Below are 20,391 nucleotides of genomic sequence, written 5' to 3'. Positions count from 1 at the left end.
CCTGGTAAAAAGGGGTAAATTTATGGGGCCAAATAATGTTGCCTTATCAAAGGCAAGGCATCTCTATTTATGGCAAAACAAAATATTTAGCTTTTTTACGAGCATATTTTTGCTCATTTGCTAAAACAATGAAGCGAGTTATGAACTGACAGGCACCACCTCTTTGAAAGGCGTGCGCCATCATAAAACCCAGGGACCACCATTCTTTTGTGGCAATTGCTTTTAATAGGAGTCCATTAGCTTGTTTGGTTTTTGGCTAAAAAGAACTCATCCAAACATTTGAAAACACTGGGAGGTGGTTGGGTCGTAAATATGAAAACAACAACAACATATTTGAGTGCGTGTGTGTGTGTGCTATCCTGGATATTTTTATGTTGTTATAAAAGTGATTTTTATGATAGTTTAAAATTTGTTTTTTATGAAGATATATTCCACTTGTTTCGACAGACAAGCTGTTGTTGGGCTAGGAAAAAAATGAAACCTAAACTCTGCAGGTAGCTATTGGCGTCTAGGGGTATTAACGTATTTTGCATGATGTTAGAACGTATTTTTAATAGCGCCATATATTTAATCAACGTTTTTGTAATCTAGGATAGGTTTTAATTTCTTTATGTCCCAATAAAAACACTTCGTTTGCTTTAATAAAAGAGGGAAATTAAATTGTTTCTGAGTTGGCCTTGTGAGGTACATGTGTGCGAACATATGATGCCGGTTTAAACAAGAATTTTGGATTAGGAATTATGAGAGCTACTGCAAAACCATTGAACATTTTCCAAGGAAGTTTTCTATCCCTTTCGACTACAAAAGAACTAAGTTCGGCCGCTTTCGAAAGAAATGAGGTTAGGACCTTCAAAGTTCTTCAAAAAGTTCGGTATTGATATATTGGGTTTATGAATTAAAACGGGAAAGGACTGTGGATCGACTGAGAGTTATATGCCAATCAAGGCCATACAACTTTTTGGGATCTCCGGAGAATAATTCAAGGCGGTGGAGGGCCTACTATATTTTTTATATAATTTCCATTCCATTTGATAAAATTTTTCAAGTTACTCTCCTTTACTTACTTCAAATATTTTCTTAAATGCTCTGCAAATAAAAGAAAAAAGAACACAAATTGATTGTTAATAAAATTATTCCAAAAATCATAAGTTATTATTATTTGCTTAAAAATTATGCTTGATTATTGTAATAATAACCTAAATCCTGGCCAAAGACACCTTCACATTTCCGCCCGCAAATAAAACAGGAGGCAACAAACAAATCCAATAAAACCGTCAAATCATTTAACTTTGCCATTTATCCAATAAATGTCTTGGTGGCCTTATCTCAATTTAAACATCTAAAATGGAATTGCTCCAGCCAGCCAATCGGCCAGCCAGGCCAGTCAATGAAAGAGAAAACAATAACCATAATCAACATCACCAGATCCGCCAGTGAAATCCCAGTGTCCATGATTCTTAATAGAATACCAAATAACGAGCAGCAGACCGACATCATTACCAATACCACTAGAGATGGAAAGGCGAATGATTTTCTTCTGGTCTGTGGCATTGAATGTAAAGCCAGCAAAATGTGTCTGGCTCTACACTTGTCCGTCCGTCTGTCGGCAAGGTAGTTTAATTTTCCGTTTTCACTCTTTTTTTCGGGGAATCCTTGAATATTATTTGAAAATTATTGTCTGATTTCGTTTTGTGGAAAAGAGCGGAGCTTACCTTTGTTGTTGTTGTTGGTGGCAACACACCTGACTGTAAGGCTGACACAGATGTCTGGTGGGCTGGTTTTCAAGGGATTTTCTCAGGAAACCTTCATGGAGACAACAAGCAGCCAGAGACGACAATCAGTGCCCACAAAAGGAATCGGTAAAAGTTGTCTTCTTTGGCCTCGCAACTTTTAACTTTTTTCCTTACCTCCCTCGTTTGGCTGGGCCAAGTGGGTCCTTTTACGTTTCTTCCTTTGCTCTATGCATTTTACAAGGATTTTATTAAAACTCAATATCACTGGGGGAAACGTAAAGTTCAAATCACTGGGAATCGGACAAATGAATGAATTGGGAGGTTAAGAGCAGAGACTGACTGAATGGCAGACATACGGATAAATGAATGGCGTATTGAGCATTTAAACAACAACTTTGGGCTGGCAAAAAGTCAGCCGGACAGACAGACAGACATACAGATTGGCAGAAACTTGGTAAATTGTGTGGTTTTGATTTGAACATTGGGATTTACTTGTTTATTTGTCTGGTCGGCTGGCTGGTTAGGTTGGTTGGCTGACTGAATGACACACACATAGACGTTAGACAAATTGTCTATGTATGTATTTATTTCTCATTGTTGCCTATTTTGACTTTCTCTTTTCCTGGCTCATCGAAGGTTTGGCATTTTGTCGAAATAACCGAATATGAATGTTGATTTGATGGCTAACCCTGCGAAAATGGCCGGCTGGAGGAGACGGAGAGGTAATCCAGGGAAAAAATGGTGATTTTTACCAACCAACACCCATGTCCTTGGCTTATGCCGTTATTTTTTTTTTTTGTTCTTTGTTTTCGTCAATTGTTTGCCGGATGGGGAAATTACTTTTGTTCCACACATAGGCCACACAGAGATACCAAACTTTCCAACCGAAACAAAACAGCAAAAAGTTATTAGTGGTTGGCAAACAAAAGCGAAATCGAAACAAAGGCAATTATTGGTGTTTTTTGTGTGTGTGTTTTGTTCAATGCAATAGGGGAGACCGGAAATGGAAGGTGGGTGAGGAGGGAAGGTGGAGGGGGGATGTAGGAGCTGGGTGGCAGGGAAAATGAAATTTCTATTGAAATATTTTGAGCAATGTCAGAATACAACAATGAGAATAGACAACAATTACATGGCAAACAATGTTAAAAGGATTTCCAATGGCCAAAAAAAGGTTGTTTAATTTACAAAAAATTAAAAAGCCATTGAAACTTTTAAAAGATTATTTTAATGTTTATTTATGATTTGTTATCCAAAGTCAAGCATTTTTAGTTGCAAGGATATTTAATTTATTATTTGAGAAGGAGTGGTTTCGACTGCCAATAATTGGCTCGAAAACTCCTTATTTTTTGGCGGATGGTAATTCCAAAGAATGCTTGTTTACATTACACTGTAGTGGATTGTGAGGTCATTATCTTTATTTCTGGATATCCTTTTAATTAGCCCAATAGTATAATGATCCTCAAGGCGAGACCTTGGTTAATCAAACGATTCTGGGCACATTTCTCCAATTTCTTTGCACATATTAATTTTTTCCTATACTTTCTGTAGCTCTTCTTGAGGTACCTTTGATTTCTCCTGGTCCTTATAGAACCTTCCTGCTATCCTGTTATTTCATATATTAGTAATTCATTGAGGACCACCGCATTCCAGATCAAATATCCCACAGAATAGATTTTTCTCCGAATCCTGTAAACTAAATCCAATTCTATATTTGAATATGTCAACATAATTATCTTAAATTTGTAGATATGATGATCTTTTCAATCTGTCGAAAACTTTTTGCTCATCTTGTTGTTTTTTGTTGGTGTTGTTGTTAGCATGGAAACTGTTAACACTTTATGCGTATGTGGATGTCGTTTGGTGGTGGTGGTGATGGTGGGGTTTAAGAGACTTCATACATTTTTAACAAGCAATAAATATTGAATTATTTTTGTGAAATTCAATACTTCTTCTTCCACACCATCCATGCCACATTTAACCACACAAACTTCTATCGGAATAGACTACTAGCTCAAAAAGAGAGAGAGCTAACTTCTATAGCGACAGCAATAAAAAGAACAGCAACAAAAAATGGATTCGAAAAAAAAGTTGAACATGAAACGGAAAAAGTTTATTTAGCACCATTTTGAAAACCATAAAGTAAACTGAAATGAAGCTGTATAAACGTGGTAGACAGTGGGACATAGGAAAATAGATTTTAACAAGTTTTTAAGAAATTGAAGATCCTGGATCTTTAGGAAAAATTGTATAACCTCATTTGAGTTACCTTTGTAGGTTATTTTTATCCCGGCTTGACTGTATTGATATCAATGAATATCTAAGTGGCTCTTATATGTATTTACACCAAGAGACACATCTAAACAAACGATTGGAAAACTTAGACTCCACAAACACCCACAAAAAAGAACCCGATACATGGAAGTGCAGCAGCATCAATGAGGGACCTATCAGCCATAGATGAAGTTCGTTTTTTATTCATTTTTAAATTTTTCCAAAAGAGTGTTTAGTTTCACACTAAATAGTATAAATAGACTTCCCTGAATGTGTGTAATATAAGTTCTAGATATGTTAACTAGGAATTCTTCAGGGATGTCTGATGTGAAAAATATGGGAAATTTATTGGGGAAAACAAAATTAAATATTAATGTTTTCATAGAGGAAAATATGCCATATATTTTCACCTTTCGAAAAGAAATTTTAAAATCGCTAAATTCAGCTCAGGGTAAGATGAAAAAACTGGAACCGCCTTCAAACTGCTCTCATTTCTAAGCCACTCGTCCGACACCATTCGGTAAATTTTGAAAAATAAGCTCGGGGTAGAGCCATTGAAATTCCAAAAAGTGCAAGAACTTACACCGCAACAGAAAGAAAATAGACTCAAAAATGCTAAAGGGTTGCTTCACTTGGGCGAAAGTGGTGAACTGCCAAATTTGGTTTTCTCCGATGAGAAAAGATTCTTTGTTCAACAGTTTGTAAACAAACAAAATGTTCTGATTGTGTTTACTTGCCAAAGAGTTCAGCTGAAAATGTGCACCTTCGTTTGGCCACCAGAATTCCAGCGCCGGCCATGGTGATGGTGTGGGCCGTGGGATCAGAATAAATGCCGAGTATTATCGCGAAAATATTCTGGAGGGTGTATTAAAGCCTTGGGCAGGCAAACATTTTAGCCGCAGACCTTGGACATTCCAACAGGACTCAGCAACATCGCACTCAGCATGCACCACTCAAGAATGGTTACAAAATGAGGTTCCTCGCTTCATTTCCAGCGCACAATGACCACCAAAATCTCTGGATACTAATCCGTTGGACTATTGTGTCTGGAGTATTTTTGGAAAGCAAGGTTCGCACTAAAATATACCACAGTGTCGATCAACTCAAGCAAGCGTTTGAAGGTCATAATCCGTGCCAAAGGTGACCAATCTGATCTGAACAAATCTAAACGTATTCTAAAATTTGATGGCATTTCCGAGATTTTCTGCTTTCATTCAATAAAATTTAAAAAAAACATGAAGAGTATGGCGTTTGACTTTGATGCAGTTTTTTTATCTCACCCTGTATAAGTAGGCCCAGGCTAAGTAGCTAGGCTCCTTAATGAACTGAGATCTAATATTAAAAATGCAGTGTCAATTAAAAAAATAGCTAAAACGAGAAGTTAGAGAGCTCAATGGAGGCTGCAGCAAAAATCATTCTCATCAGAAAATGTAAGTATACTCACTAAAGTTCCTTAATAACCTGTCAAAAATTAGGAAAAATGGATTTTTTTGTCTCTATTGGCATTCCTAATGCCAGAAATATTCCTTGCCTGCATATGCGGATTTGCTCTTTGAATGTGACAACATTTGACTTTTATCCTTTGGTGCAAAATAACTTTAGTTCATGTTTTTGCCCTTAGAATTTCCCACTCCTCCTCCTTTCCGCCAAGCAATCAAATGTGAATATTATGTCTGCTGCAGAATGCCTTGTTCTTTTCAGTTCATAAGCAATATGTCACATTGATATTGAGTTGCAATTTGCTGTTGCACATCTTTCAATACGTTTTGTCGGGGTGGGATGGGGCGGTGCGATGCGATGCGACAACAGCAAAAAAGGAAACTTTAGGAAATTGTACGAAAGTAAGCGAAAATTGAGATCATAGATTTCGGTTGGGTGTGATTCGTTTTTTTTTTTCAAGACACTTTTTCTGGCACACAACACTTGGGAGAAGTGACAATTTATCCGTTTTTGTAATATAGTAGGGGAGGGAGGAAATTTTTTCTATTTTATACGACATACGATTGGGACAAGTGAATTGACATGGAATTTGTTGTGCAGCATTAAAACGGAAAATCAATACTCTTTACAAACAATAACAATCACAAAATTGTTTGTTTTATTCAAGTGTATGAAAATTTCATTTAAAATTTTTGTTTAATTTATTATCCTTAAACTAAAAAACAACATACATTTTTCAATGTCCTATTAGTCTGCCTTGTAGGATTCCCTGCTATCTCTGCCGAGAATCTCTTTTCTCATCCATTATAAAATTTGTTAAGCTTGTCCAATTTTTATTTAAATTTTTCTACCCAAACAATATTGCAAATATAAAATTTATAGAGCGGAAAATTACTTTAAGGACACGCATACACACACACACACCCATACAAATAGGTCAAAAACATATACACTAAAGAGAGAAAAAAGTCAAGTGAAGTCAACACACCAACATGAAACCTTTTGTTGTGGTACGTACGTTCGTCTTTAAAGCAGAAAGAAAAAAATGTAACAGCAACAGTGAAATTGAAAATCGTCCTTTCTCGTCCTTTTTTGTTTGGTGTCGTTGAAGAAAAAGGCACTCAATGTCTCCCCGTATAAAGAATGAAACCTTGCTTTTTCAACACGGCCAACAATGCCAGCCAACCAGATTAAATAATAGCAAGAATCTTTAAAGGAAGCACACAACAATAGCAACAACAACACCAACAACTCGACCCTGTTAAATCCACTATTACCACAACTGAGATAAAGATTGCATTGCAATGATAGCCAGCAAGAGAGGGACGGCGAGAGAACGTAAGGATACTCAAACTCACACCCAAACATTTATCCACACCCACACAAACAATAGTTTGAAGCGTTACAAATACAAACAAGGACATGACTTGATAACGAGATATCGTTGAGCGGGTACAAAGGCATTCCCCCCATAGCACAGATACCAATTGTTAGATACCAATATATAAGCTCAAAGGCGATGCCTCAATAGATAATCATACACTGGGAGATTTATTTGAAATTCGAAAATGATTTAAAGAGATCCAATAGATCTTTCAAATGTTATTTTTGAAAGTCTTAGTCTTTTAGGTTTAGATTGCTAGAATATAGTCAGAGGACTGATCGGATTTCAACTAAAATCACAACTAAAAATAGACTTCTGAAGTCCCGGGATATAAAACGGATCACTAAAGGGGTGATTTTGATCCCGTTTTCAAAATATGAGTAAAAATCAATTCAAACAGGATAGTACCAAGTCAAAATGTTCTAAAAATTCTATTTGTAACTAAATTCTATTACAGGTCTTAGGTATAAATTTTAGCTAATTTTGCATCCACCAAATAATTGAAAATTTAAAAAAATCCGAAAACCACCACTTAAGTGAAAACCATTATATAGGGGCTATACGAAGACGTGGACCTGCATAAAAAAATCATAGGTTGTAGTACCCATTAAGATCTTCCAAAACGAAATTTGAAACGATTCTAGTGAATAATACCGAATATCGATAGGTACTTATCTCGGAAAATATGCATGTATGCAAAATTATAGCGCTCTTTCTCAATTTATCGAAAGATAGCGTGATTATAACAGACAGATAGACGGACCGACAGACATACGGACATCGCTTAAGGCTGTATACTTATATGTATACTTTGTAGGGTCTATAATGAATAATAATATTTCGAGGAGTTACAAAGCTAATATACCCTCTCTAGAATGGTGCAGGGTATAAAAATGAATTTTAGGGTTTAAGACGCACCTCAGTGAGTTTATGAAAAATTCTCTTAAAAAACACAATTTTTGAAGGATGACGTCAAAGACAAAAATATTCTTCATCAAATTTCACTGCAAGAAATCTCCTTTTCATTAATATATATATAAAAAAATGCAACAATGTTGTCCAGAGAGGGCCGAAAATATTTCCCAATTTTTTAATTTTTAATCGGCTTCGGGTTGGTGCTTTAAAGTAACATAAAATGTCGTTTTAGACAAAAAGTGTCAAGAGAAGAAATATTCTACACAAAATTTCACTAAAAATCTCGGAACATACTCTACAGCTAGGTCTAACAGTTTTCAAGAAAATTACATTCGAACTTTATAAAATTTATATAACAATTATGGTTTATTTATTTATTTATTTTTTTTTTTTGGTGAAAATTTCCATTCTATGTCAAAATCTCCCTTAATACAGTAGTATTTCGAAAAAGTCTTAAAGGATGAAATATTAAAAATCGGATTTCATTGTGAGTCTCTTAACAAAAGGCTTATGTATACTTACTACGTACCATTAAAAATTATCAATTTGGTTAATAAAAAAAACTTTATAGTTTTGATGAATTTTATATTTTTTCCTTCTTTTCTTCTTTTCCTAAAAACATATTTTCCTCTTCTTTAAGTTCAACATCTATAAAATTTAATTTTTTTTTGAAATTTCCTAACTCTCTTACAAATTTTTTCTGAGTGTATCCAATTTTCCCAGCATTACCTTTTTAACAAGCTGGAGAAAAAATGAGTGAAAGAAATATTTAGCTTAAAGTTGCTACAATTGAAATTGTTTTGTCCAAAGTTTTGCAACGCTGTGAGTGCACCATGGCGAAGAAAGTTGGAAATGACTCTAAATCTTCGGAAAAACTAGCATTCACTTTAAAAAAAGCTACAATAAGCGTTAAAATGCTACTTCAATACGTAATACCAGTACTCCATCTCCATTTCTGTGAGCTTGGCAAGGATAACCCCAAAAAAGTTTTGTGCTGTTAGTTTCCATAGCTTTTAATAAGATAAATATCTTGGGGAGAAATGAAACGAACAAAAAAGCAAATACCCATCTCCCTAAACGAAAACTTTTGTTGGCTAAGAAATCAGCAACAACAAGAAAAAACTAAAAATAATTTTCCCTCTCTTCCCTTCCACCCCAGACAAACAATTACAAAGTCAATACGTTATTGATCAGGTCGATGATGACGATGGCGATGTTGACAATAAAAAAGCCAATTAAAACTCCAGACAAACAAATGGAAATCATTTCGGTGATGGTGGGGGGAGGAGGGAAAAGAAAAGTTCCACCTTCAAAATTTATTGCCACCAAATATTGCATTTTTAGTACAAATAAATTGAGCTTTATTGCGTGTAGAGTTTTAGCTTCTTCTGCGGCGTACTTTAGATTCATCTTCAGGTAATTGAAAACTTGTTTAAGTTTTACGGTGGCTGAGGAAACGTTTAGCACTTTTTGCAATCCTCCAGGAATAGACGCAAAAAAGTGCATAGTTTATGATTAACTTTGTTTGCTGTTGTTTTTTGCGTACTTCGTTTTTTCCCTCTCCAGACTGCTTCGAATGGCCAGCGGTATGACAATAACTATCACTTAAAATGCTAATGACAATGTCATTAGAGTTGTGAATTTTTTTAATAGTTTTATTTCATAGTTCGGAAAATGTTTTCGTATGCATGATTTCGGTACGAGAAGAAAACTGGAAGAAAAAAAGGCTAACAAAAAGTTTTTTTAAAGCGTCTCATAACCACGGCTGCCGGTTTATCTTCACCGAAAAATCTCTCACGATTATTACCACACTTAAGGAAAAGAAAACTTTTGCTTTAGGTGTGGGGGTATGTGTGTCGCTATGTTATGCCACAAAAGGTATCCTTTACCGGTTATGCCACTATCACAACCCAAGATTGTGTTGACGATGATGATGGGGCAACGCAACTAATTTTTTGCTGATGCAAAAAACGCCTGAATTCTGATAAGAAGTTGAAGTAATAAAAGTTTGGGTTCTAAACTTAAATAGCTGGTACCGAAATGGGGTGTGTGTTCTTTTTTTATTTGAGAACTCAGGCTAGAAAATTCACTTGAATTTCAATGAATCAAAGAGTGCTTAAGACCCTTTTGATCAAAGATATAAACAATCGAGAATTAAGGGATTTTAATTAGGAATAAAGATCTGGGATAGGAATTTATTTTTAAACGAAATTTTTAATTGATAAACAACCTTTATCTGGCATCCTCTTTTTCCGCACATTTTTTCTTCCAGCTAAAAAAACTTTAGATATTTGATCAAAGTTCGCAATCATTTCGCATGCAATTTCAATCATGCAAAACGGAAGGTATAGCCATTAGCCATGTGTACCCTCTTACCCTACCCACACATAACCTCACATCTTTGAGCAAACACACACACACACACACATACATATATTATCATCAAAGATAGCCAATACAATATAAAGGTATACAAATTTGTCTCGCATTAATCCGTCTTTCATACACAAGCAACCAAAACAGCTACAATGTTCCTTTTTTATCTTTGCCTCCAACCTCCAAACAAGGGAACCAAAGGAACAACAGCCAGCAACAAAACCAGAAAAAAAAAACAAACATCCAACCAATCAAAAGTAGTAGGAAATTACATCCATGTCAAAATATTTAAAGTAGAAAGAGAGGATTATAATAAAAATGATTAGATAGATTGCAGTTTGGTCTATACATGTTTGGGTTGGATGGCAGGCAAGCTGCCTGGTTGGGAATACCAGCAACCTTTTTTGGGGGGAACTTTATTCTGGTGGCTATGTTGGTTGGCTCCTTGCATATCTCTGAAGAACATCAAATGTTACTTTACTTTCATAGTTCAAGCATGGCAAGCAAATGATGCGAATTGTATAGCCCAAAAGGAAATCCCCATCATAATGTTTCGTCTTTCTTTCCTTCTTTTTTGTGTGGCTTTGTTGCCACACGGCTACAGATGTGAGAGAATGAAACCATTTAATCGCAACAACAGCATTGCATTGTGTATTTCGTTATCTTTATTTCATTTCTTTGCTTGGTCTGGTCTTTGGCAAAACTACTTTTCTTAACACAATTCGGACAATGTGTTTTTTTTTTATCTTTGAGGTAGAAGAATAGGGATGGCATGCAAAAAAAGTAAATTTTCAAGGATGGAAGAGGGTCTGCCATCATGTTTTCATAAACATATTTACATTTAATAGAGACCAAAGTCTATAGGCCCCACAGTACCTCTTTCTATGCTGGATGCAAAAGTCTCAATTTTCTACCAAATGAGCAGCAGTACATTTTCCTTGATAGAATAATCCGTTTATGGGGTGAGATGAAAAAACTGCAACCAACTTCAGACTGCTGTCATTTGTAAGCCACATGTCCGACTGTCGTATAAATTATTCCAGTGACAGCTCATTATATTGTTTACAAGCGTATAAAAGCATTTTGGTAAGAATGCCGAATTTGGTTTTCTCCGATGAGAAAACATTCGTTGTCCAGCAGTTTGTAAACAAACAAAATGGTCGTGTTTACTTGCCAAAGAGGTCAGCTGAAAATGTGCACCTTCGGTTGGCCACCACAACTCAAGAGCCGGCCATGGTGATGGTGTGGGCCGCCATTCAATAAAATTCAAAAACAATGTAAAAATTATGGCGTTTGACTCTGTTGTAGTTTTTTTATCTCACCCTGTAGCAGTTGACTCATGAAGTCATCTCTTTTTAGCTTCAGCTCACTTCAGATGATTGAAAGGCTTATCTTCTCCTGGAATCGAAAACTGAATACTCCATTTTTTGAACATCGTTCATCCCTCCACATCCAAATGGCCATCTCTACAATATTTAGGAGTCCAATACGAGGCATGGTAAGCATAATTTGTATTGCCTTTGGTGTTGTAATTTTCTAACAATTTGCGTTGCAGCTGGTCGGAGATTGGTCCGTAGTTAGTTGTGTCGGATTTTGAAATAATAAAAACCGAGTTTAGTTGATTCTGAACAACAGACAATCCGAATCACTTCAACTCGCAAATACAGTGACTAACTTTGGTAACTAAGGTCACTGAGTTTTGTGGCAGGGGTATTACTGACAGACAGACAGTCTAGCTGACTGAATGACTGACTTGACTGACCATTGCAAATCGCCTTAAATAAAAAATGAGCCATAACAAAAGCCAACTGAAATCTTTGTTACTTTTTTGTTTTCTTGCTTGGAATCTTTTAAGATGGAATACAAGTCCAAGTCCCTGTTTCCTTTGGCGTCTGCAGGGGCTTTCGATGTGGTGTGTGTGAGAAAAAAAATTGAAACACAAAAAAAGCAGGAACTTAAAGCTTCAACCGAAAATGGCAAGATGTCCGAAATGTATTTAGAAAAATTGATGATGTTGATGTAAGAATGCTTTATGCTTATTCATGGCACGTTTATGATTAAAAGATTATATCAGACAAGCACTCACACACCAGCTGGGGAGAATTGGAACCTTTTGTTTGGGCTACATCCCACAAAAAAAGGGGTGATTGTGTTTTTTTTTTCTCGTTTTCTTCTCACAAGCATTAAATGCTCAAAACAACACTCACAGAGTAAAGTCATATTTCATATTTAAACACATATTTTAATTTATCATTGGCTTGGGGGTGCTATTGTTAACCTCGCCGCCGCCGCCACTGCTGCAGCAGCCAGGCAAAAGCAACAGGCCCAAATCAAACAATTGACCAATTATTTCGATATTATTTAAACAATGTTAATGGCTAAACGGGTAATGATGATGGTGTTGGTGGTGTTGTTGCTACGATTGCCTTAATACTCTATAATTTAAACACTTTATGATACACACCCATTCCCATTTTGGTCTCTGTTCGGTGGTGGTGTTGTTATTGTTATTTTCTGGTTACCACCTTTATCTTTATTACTTCGTTGCGTTCGTTTTCAGTTTGGCTCTTGGCCTCGGTCTCGGTCTCACAGCTCTGGCCCAAAGATGACGACGATGATGATCTTTTGGGGCTAATAAATGTAACCTTAAGTCACGCTTTTATTAAATAAGCCACACTGTGTCGGCTGTTTTTCGTTTTCCAGCTATCTTTGCGCATCTGTAAATGTGAACAGCCCTACGCAAAAAAAGAAGTATTGAAGCAAGGCGAAGAGGAGAAGCAATTGGGATCTCTTTGGGACTTTGCGATTTGATGCGCATGTGTAAATGGCAATTGCCTGTTTAAATTCTGTTCACTTACATCGTTTTGGCTTATCGCGTTTTAAGGGCAAGAAATTAAAAACGCCTTTGTGCGTTACCATTTTACAATTGTTGGTGTAGCTGTTGTTGTTGCCACATTTACAACAATTGGCCATAACTCATTTTCTACTCGAAATTGTAGCGGCGTCTTTTGGGTGGATGTAGATGAACTTCTTTAGATCTACGTTTGGTTTTGTTTGGTCTCATTAAAAGGAAAGGAAACGAAGTGAGTCTCTAAATTGTGCACCCTTAAGGTTAAACTTTATTTTATTTGGAGATAAGCTATATTATTTTAAAGGTTGGATGGATAGCTCAAGTAATGTAAACAGTAGATGGGTGAGGGCATACCTTGGAAATGGATGGTGTAGTAAGACTGTTATTCTTTGGTTCATAAAAATTACCTGAAATGGAAAAAGAAAATATTTCAAAATTAATATTGATTTTTTAGGAAATTTTTTAATTATATTTATGAAAAAAATTTGGCATTGAAATTAAAATAGTCTCACTATTGGAGTTAAAAGGGAAAATGGGTTTGTTTATTTAAAAAGAATCTCTTTCCAGGATCTCAGCTCTAATTAAAGCTTGAGTCATTATTATGCCCTCCACCATAGAATGCAGATTATTATAACCGTTTTCCGCTTAGTAACTTAAGATTTTGTTCTACTAAATCTTGTAAAAAAACTGTAGAGGTCGAATGTTTCGAATAAACCTCCGGTTCCCAATTTATTATCACCAAGCTTTTTATACCCTCAGCCATATGGCTGGAGAGGGTATATATCATTTGATACGGCCAAAGCGTGACTCATCGAAGCAACAATTTTAGATCCTAGGTCTCTCTTGACCAAATCTGTTTCAAGACATTTGAAGTCGTTCTAGCGATGTCCGTCCGTCTGTCTGTCTGCCTGGCTAGCTATGATAACTCTCGTTGGGAGTATCCGATTTGGTCCAAACTAGGTAAATCATAATATTATTATCAAATTTATATCGAGTTCGGAGATGGGCAATATCGGTCCACACCTTCCGGTACCTTCCCCAAAAAAGTTCGAAATTTTCTAAAAATAATTATCTATACAGAAAGAGAAGGGATAATCCAATTTTTCTGCAAATTTGCAAATCCTCATATGTGCTTCAGTCAAGTACCTCCCCCACAAAGGGTCAACATTTTGAATCATTTTAACTCTTATAAAATATAATGTAAGAGTCCGATTGTCTCCAAATGACACACCACACTATATTTTTATTAATCCAAGGTCTGGTAGAAGATGGAATATATTGGTCCAATCCTTCTGGTACTTTCCCCACAAAGGGTCAACATTTTGAATATTCATGAAGCTCATAAAACACGGAGTTAACATACGATTCCATTCGGACTGGCACATTTCAATATTTCTATCAAGACAAGATCTGTTATAAAGATGGTAGAGATCGGACCATTCCTTCTGGTACCTCCCCCACAAGGGGTAAAAGTTTGGAATAACCAAAACGATCATAAAATCCCAAATAAGCATTTGGTTCTCATCATATTTCACACATCTCATTATTTCTACTGACAAAAGATCTGCTGTGAAGATTGAACATATTGGTCCACTCCTTCTGGTATCTCCCGCACAAAGGGTCTAAATTTTGATGTAATTAAAGCTCATAAAACGCGAAATTAACATACGATTTCATTCAGACTTGGCACATGTTAATATTTATATCAAGATACGATCTGATAGAGATGGTAGAGATCGGACCATTCCCTCTGGTACCTCCCTCACAAAGGGTAAAATTTTTGAATAACCAAAACGATCATAAAATAGGCATTTGGTTCTCTTCATATTTCACACATCTCATTATTTCTACTGGCAAAAGATCTGCTTTGAAGATGGGATATATCCGTCCACTCCTTCTGGTACCTCCTCCACAAAGGGTGAAAATTTTGAATACTCATGAAGTTCATAAAAGGCGAAATTAACATCAAATTCCATTCAGACTAGACACATCTCAATAGTTCCATCAACCCACGATCTGTTATAAAGATGGTAGAGATCGGATCATTTCTTCTGGTACCACCCTCTAATGGGGTTCAATATTTTGAAAGAAAAAAAAAAACGCTCAAAGAAAGCAAAATAAGAATCCAACTCTCAACAATTTGATTAAACATAACAGAAGTCTAAATTTATTTAAATAATCGAACAGTGGCTGAGGATGTACATCTGTCGGCAAATCCGACTGAAACTTTTTAACTTGTTAATTAACGACGTCGGTCTTCCAACATCCATTGTTATCCTATGTCCTCAATGTCATGAAAGTGATTTCACAAATATGCAAAATCCTTGGTTCTCTCTCTCTTTCTCTCTTCAACTGGATTTTGGTATTTTGCAATGTCATGCTGTTGAGGTTTTCCTGCTGTGGTTTTTGTTATATTTTTTATTTTATTTTTGTTTATAACATTTTTACACACACTTCATGAAGTCATTACAAACAAAATATCCCTATAAAATTTAAAACAAATTAAACATTGATTTACACACACGCACACAATTTGCATGCTTTTTATTTATTTATTTTGGTTTTGGCTTATTTCGTATTGTAATATTTTACTTGAATATCAAACCAAAAACCGACCGACCGACCGACCGACGAAATATATACAATTTGTAAATAAATTTATTACAATTTTTCCATTGTAAACCGAGAGTTTTCTAATTAATTACAAAATTGAAATACTATCTGGACCAGCCATAAACACAACAACAACAACAACAACAGCAACAACAAGGGAAATGAGACACAATAAATAAACTGGTCCATACTTATTGGCAACGGGTGTTGAAAACTTTAATGGACCCACTCGAATGAGAAAGCTGTAGCATCTTCTTTTTTTGAATAATGTCATGTTGGAGATAAACAACAGACCCATGTCTGGCTTTCCCAAAAAGTAAAAAAGTTGTTGAACAAACAACAACACTCTCCGTGTTGTTGTTGTAATCGTTGAGGAAGGTGCTGGTGTTTTATCACTTAATTTGTCTAAACAAATGTGAGTGTGAGTGTGTTTCCTCCTCACCATTCCTCCACTTTACATTTGTTTAGATAGCTCGTCTATCTCTCGCCAGTGGAGCAGCAAATCACCTGTGGTGTTATTCAAATTTGCTGTTAATGTTTTCATCTTTTCCATATCCGACAAATAAAATTTGAAATTTTGAAATATGTACATCGTTTTGGAGTGGTGGCTGGGGAAGAAAATGTGTGGTTTCTCAAGTTTTATGAGAGGCGTTACGAACAACATTCCGCCGCTTTAGTTCTCCGAAAGTAAATATGTTGGCTGTGGTCTCGTTGCGTTTTCCTATGAGTAATTAGTGGGGTAATTATTTTACACAAGTTCACCTGAAAGTACCTCTAAAACAGCCAACACTCCATCGTGTGTCTGATGGTGGTGTTGGTGGATTTCGTGCGAAAACAATTGTAGTTCTCCTCTGCCACAAGAAACGAATAATCTTTAGATTTTATCACTTCCTCTAGGTGGTGGTGATGAATGTTTTTCTTAAGAATTATTACAAAATATTTTAAGGCAAAAATAAAATGCCTCTTTTACAGTTTACATTGCCTTAGTAAATTGTTTTGGTTTATTGAAAATTCAATAACGAAATGGAAAATTTATGGAATTTTGTATTCGATTGCAAAATCATTTGTAAGGTGTTGTTTGTGAGAAGGTGTGAGATATGATAGGGCATGCTGTGTAAATTGCAAATTCAATGGATTCCGTTGTGAAAAGCTTGGAAAATGGTTTCTATAACAAATAAAAACCATAGAATCGTGAAATAAAGCATGGCCTTGGAGAATGGATGATCCTCGGAAACAAATTTATTTAGTTTACAATGATTTTAATTTGTGAAAATAAAACACTTCACCTGAAGATTATAGGTTTTGAAATTCATTCGTGGAATTCAATGTGATTTAAAATAGATTTAAAGCCTTTTTTGCTCATCTGGTTCCTACAATTCCATTGGTACAATATTTCGTACCATTAAGTGTCTTTCGTACACTGAAATATAAAATTTTAGGATCTGCTTCTGTGTGACGACACTGAAAATGACGATAGTAAATTTTTCCTAAATTTCAGAATTCTAGCTGATATATCTACTCTGTCCACGGTGCAGAGTCATGATCTTTTTGAACAAATCTGAACTCCAGTACCATTTAAGAGCAATACCGCCACAGTATCGACCCCCAGACCATCTGTACATTCATTCTGTGAGAATAACTGCCGTTATAATAACTTTTTATAACTGACTCGATGATATTCGACCCGTTTCATTCTATTTTAACTCAATCGGCTTACTAAGATCCAGCTGGCCAAAGGCTAAATTGTGTTTTTCTTCCTTAAAAAGAGGATCTTCATGTAAAACGCTAAAAGTCTTCCGAAAACTAATGATAGTGTTTCTATAAACGATCCGGATAACCATAAATATGTTCCTCAAACACCAAACGGTCCCATAGGAAGGTCAGTACGTATTCCTTCAGAAGGTCATGAGGATTTCCAATGATAGATATGAAAGACTTCCTACTACCGGAAACCAGATTTCCTTCTTAAAAAAAATACTTTAATAAATTAAAACGAGAACCATAAGATTTTCTTGAAAACCGGTTTATTGAATACCAGAAGTTCCACTAGTAAGAGTTTAAAAGACAGGAGGGTCTTCTGGTGTTTATATATTTTACAAAAAAATTATTTTTGTAATGGATCTAATTAATTTCTAAAGGATTCTCTTTTGTAGAGGCTCAAAATGTCTTCTTATTGGAGATGTATTATAAAGGTTCAAAAGTTGGACCTCTTCGGGAAGGCCCATAGTCTTGGTTAAGAAAACTTAAATTTCATTTTATAGATCTCATTATAGAAGCTATCATCTCATCTTATCATTCTATTGGTTACTCTTTTCTATGGTGTCATGGCATTTTTGTACACCAAATTAATTCAAAATTAGCAAAGCCTAATTTTTAAAATATCTCATACCAAATTGAAATATTTGAACCCTTTCTGTTCACAAACCAAAATAGATTATTTTGTACCCCTAAGTACCTTTTCTTAACTTTTAGTACGAATGTCCGTAAATCTTTTCGCATAGCCAGAGGAGAATTCATCAGTGACATGTATGCCATATTTCAGATTTTTAGATTTATGAATACAAGACACTATGCTCAGTGGTACCCTTTTAATACATTTTTGTACTTTTTAGTACTTTTCGTAGCATTAAAGTATCCCTTTTCTTTTTTCAGCCTTACACTGGGATCTTCATTTAAACTCTACATACAATTCTTACATGAATTTCGAAAATCCAACCTTGTTTGCAAAACTCATAACCAGGACTATGTAATTAAACCAGTTTGATTGGCAAGTAGTCCTTATATGCGAAAATATGACACTATTCTGACACAAATGTTCCCACATTATCGTGGCTATTTTTTTTCGCCAAGAAATCTCGGCCAAACAACTTGTTGCCTTTTCGAATTAGTAGCCCCACAAGTGTTATATCCGTAAATATTTATAAAAAAACAATCGAGAAATCACAGAATAAATGGAGGAAAAAATTACAATGCAAAGAAGTTCACACAGAGTGTTAAGGGATTGGCAGAAGCCTTGAAAGTTTGAAATAAAAACATAAAGGACATCAAAAAAAAATCTAACAACTTCCAAAAAAAAAGCAAAAAGTATTAAATTACAAAGAAAAAAACCTGCAAAAGCCGAATTCCCAAAATAAATTAAAAAATTCGAAATAATAAAACCGGTTTAATGTCAATGTTGTGGAACCAATTTTTATTTTTAATAACCACTTTTTAACGCTGACAACTATAAATCAACACATTGTAAAATTGCAAACATAAACATTTATAACGAAATTAAAGGAACAACAAGAAAACATAAAAGACATCAAATTTATATAAAATGTCTTTTTCCTTTTTTTGGTTATTTTGTTTCCACACAAAGCGTTTGAGACAGACAGACAAACAGAAACAGGATTGGGAGGAGTAACACAGAGAGGCCAAGGCAGAAGAAAGCAATCATTTTGCCAAGGTACAACGTTTAATAAGGCTTTCCCCATTGATGTTTCCAACGTCGCGCCGAACGACATAAATCCCAACATGAACATGTTGAGCAGCGCCCTCCTTGAGGGGTATGTCATATTATTAGGGGTACTCACTTTGAAATTTTAAGGAATTACAATCTGAGAGAAAACTTACTTTTTGGAAAGCCTGTTCAAAAGCGAGTGCTGGCAAATCAGCGAGGAAAAGGGATCATTTACGGAGAAAGCAAAAATTATATTTTTATACCCTCACCATGCATAGTATGGAGGGTTGTCATAGCTTATGACAAAAGTTGTCTATGCAGATCCACGCCTTCGTAGAGACCCCAATATAACGGTTATATTCGGTACTTTAAAGATTTTAATGGAATTTTAAATGAATTTTATTTATTGTTTTTTTTTTTTTAATTTCCATATTCGTTCCAAATTGTGGAGGGTAGTCAAAGTTCGACCCGGCCGAACTTACTGCTTTTTTACTTGTTTTTATATAACCATCACATGTTTTTAAACTCGAATATTGTCCAAAATTTTTGGTAAAGGTAATTATTTTAAATGTTTCAACACTGATTTGTTGATTTGAAATTATTGAAAAATATTAAGAGAAATTTGACTTACAGCCCCTGTCCATGACCAGTCCTGATTTATGCGTACAAAGTGAAATATAGAGCTCGTGTATCTTCTCTCTTTCTCTCCTAACATCTCAATTTGATGATGGAATTATTAAATGTGTGGCTTCAGTACTCATATATCTAATGTCATTTGTTTCGATTTTTTTTTCTGCAACACGTGAACCCCCCTAATAGAAGCGAACTGTAAACGTGCAAAAATATATGTCTTATAATGTGCATATGAAACATCACGTAAATGTGTAAAGATATGTGCGTAGCAAATATTTCAACTAAAAAACATTAAATTTATGTAGCCGCAATCGTCATTAAATCGACAGTGAAGATGGCACCCACCCCCAGCTTCACAATTTTTTTTGGGGGGGGGGAGGGGTAGTCATCTTTCAGAGTTCTCTTCTTTTTATTTTTTTTCTGTTTCGGTTGGGAGTTATGGGCCATATAGCGGAATATTAAGTTTCACTTTGTATAACGCATGTGTTTGGCTACTGCGAGACGAGAAAAAAAAAACACCTATACACACTCGCACCTTGTGTGCGAACCAAACACGAGTGTTTTTTTCGTAGCCTTGCGAATACCAAAGGACGTCAGGTTCAATGTTTATTGTCAGCCGTCGTTCTTTCGTTCCTTCGTTCCAATGTGAATTTACTATGGCGGCATTTAAGTTAAGTGTTTGACAAGCTGAAGCCGCTTAAGCATTGAAGCAGAAGAAGACGAAGGAGAAGCG

General features: G+C 35.4%; 1 protein-coding gene across 3 annotated transcripts in view; it reads right to left on the bottom strand.

The window, feature by feature from the left end:
* Window positions 1–20,391, bottom strand: part of LOC101898833 (leucine-rich repeat-containing protein 70) — a 124,598-nt gene that overhangs the window by 32,856 nt on the left and 71,351 nt on the right. For 2 of the 3 annotated variants that reach the window (XM_059119256.1, XM_059119254.1), the window contains exon 2: window positions 1,065–1,086. The exons of the other annotated variant lie outside the window; for it this stretch is intronic. The gene's annotated coding sequence lies outside the window, so the exon portion shown is untranslated. The remainder of the gene's footprint in view (window positions 1–1,064; window positions 1,087–20,391) is intronic. 3 annotated transcript variants of the gene reach the window in all.

Source organism: Musca domestica, unplaced genomic scaffold (assembly GCF_030504385.1).
Source record: "Musca domestica strain aabys unplaced genomic scaffold, Musca_domestica.polishedcontigs.V.1.1 141, whole genome shotgun sequence".
Lineage (NCBI taxonomy): Eukaryota > Metazoa > Arthropoda > Insecta > Diptera > Muscidae > Musca > Musca domestica.
The sequence above is the reverse complement of the archived record's forward strand: the minus strand, read 5'-3'. Positions and strand labels throughout refer to the sequence as shown.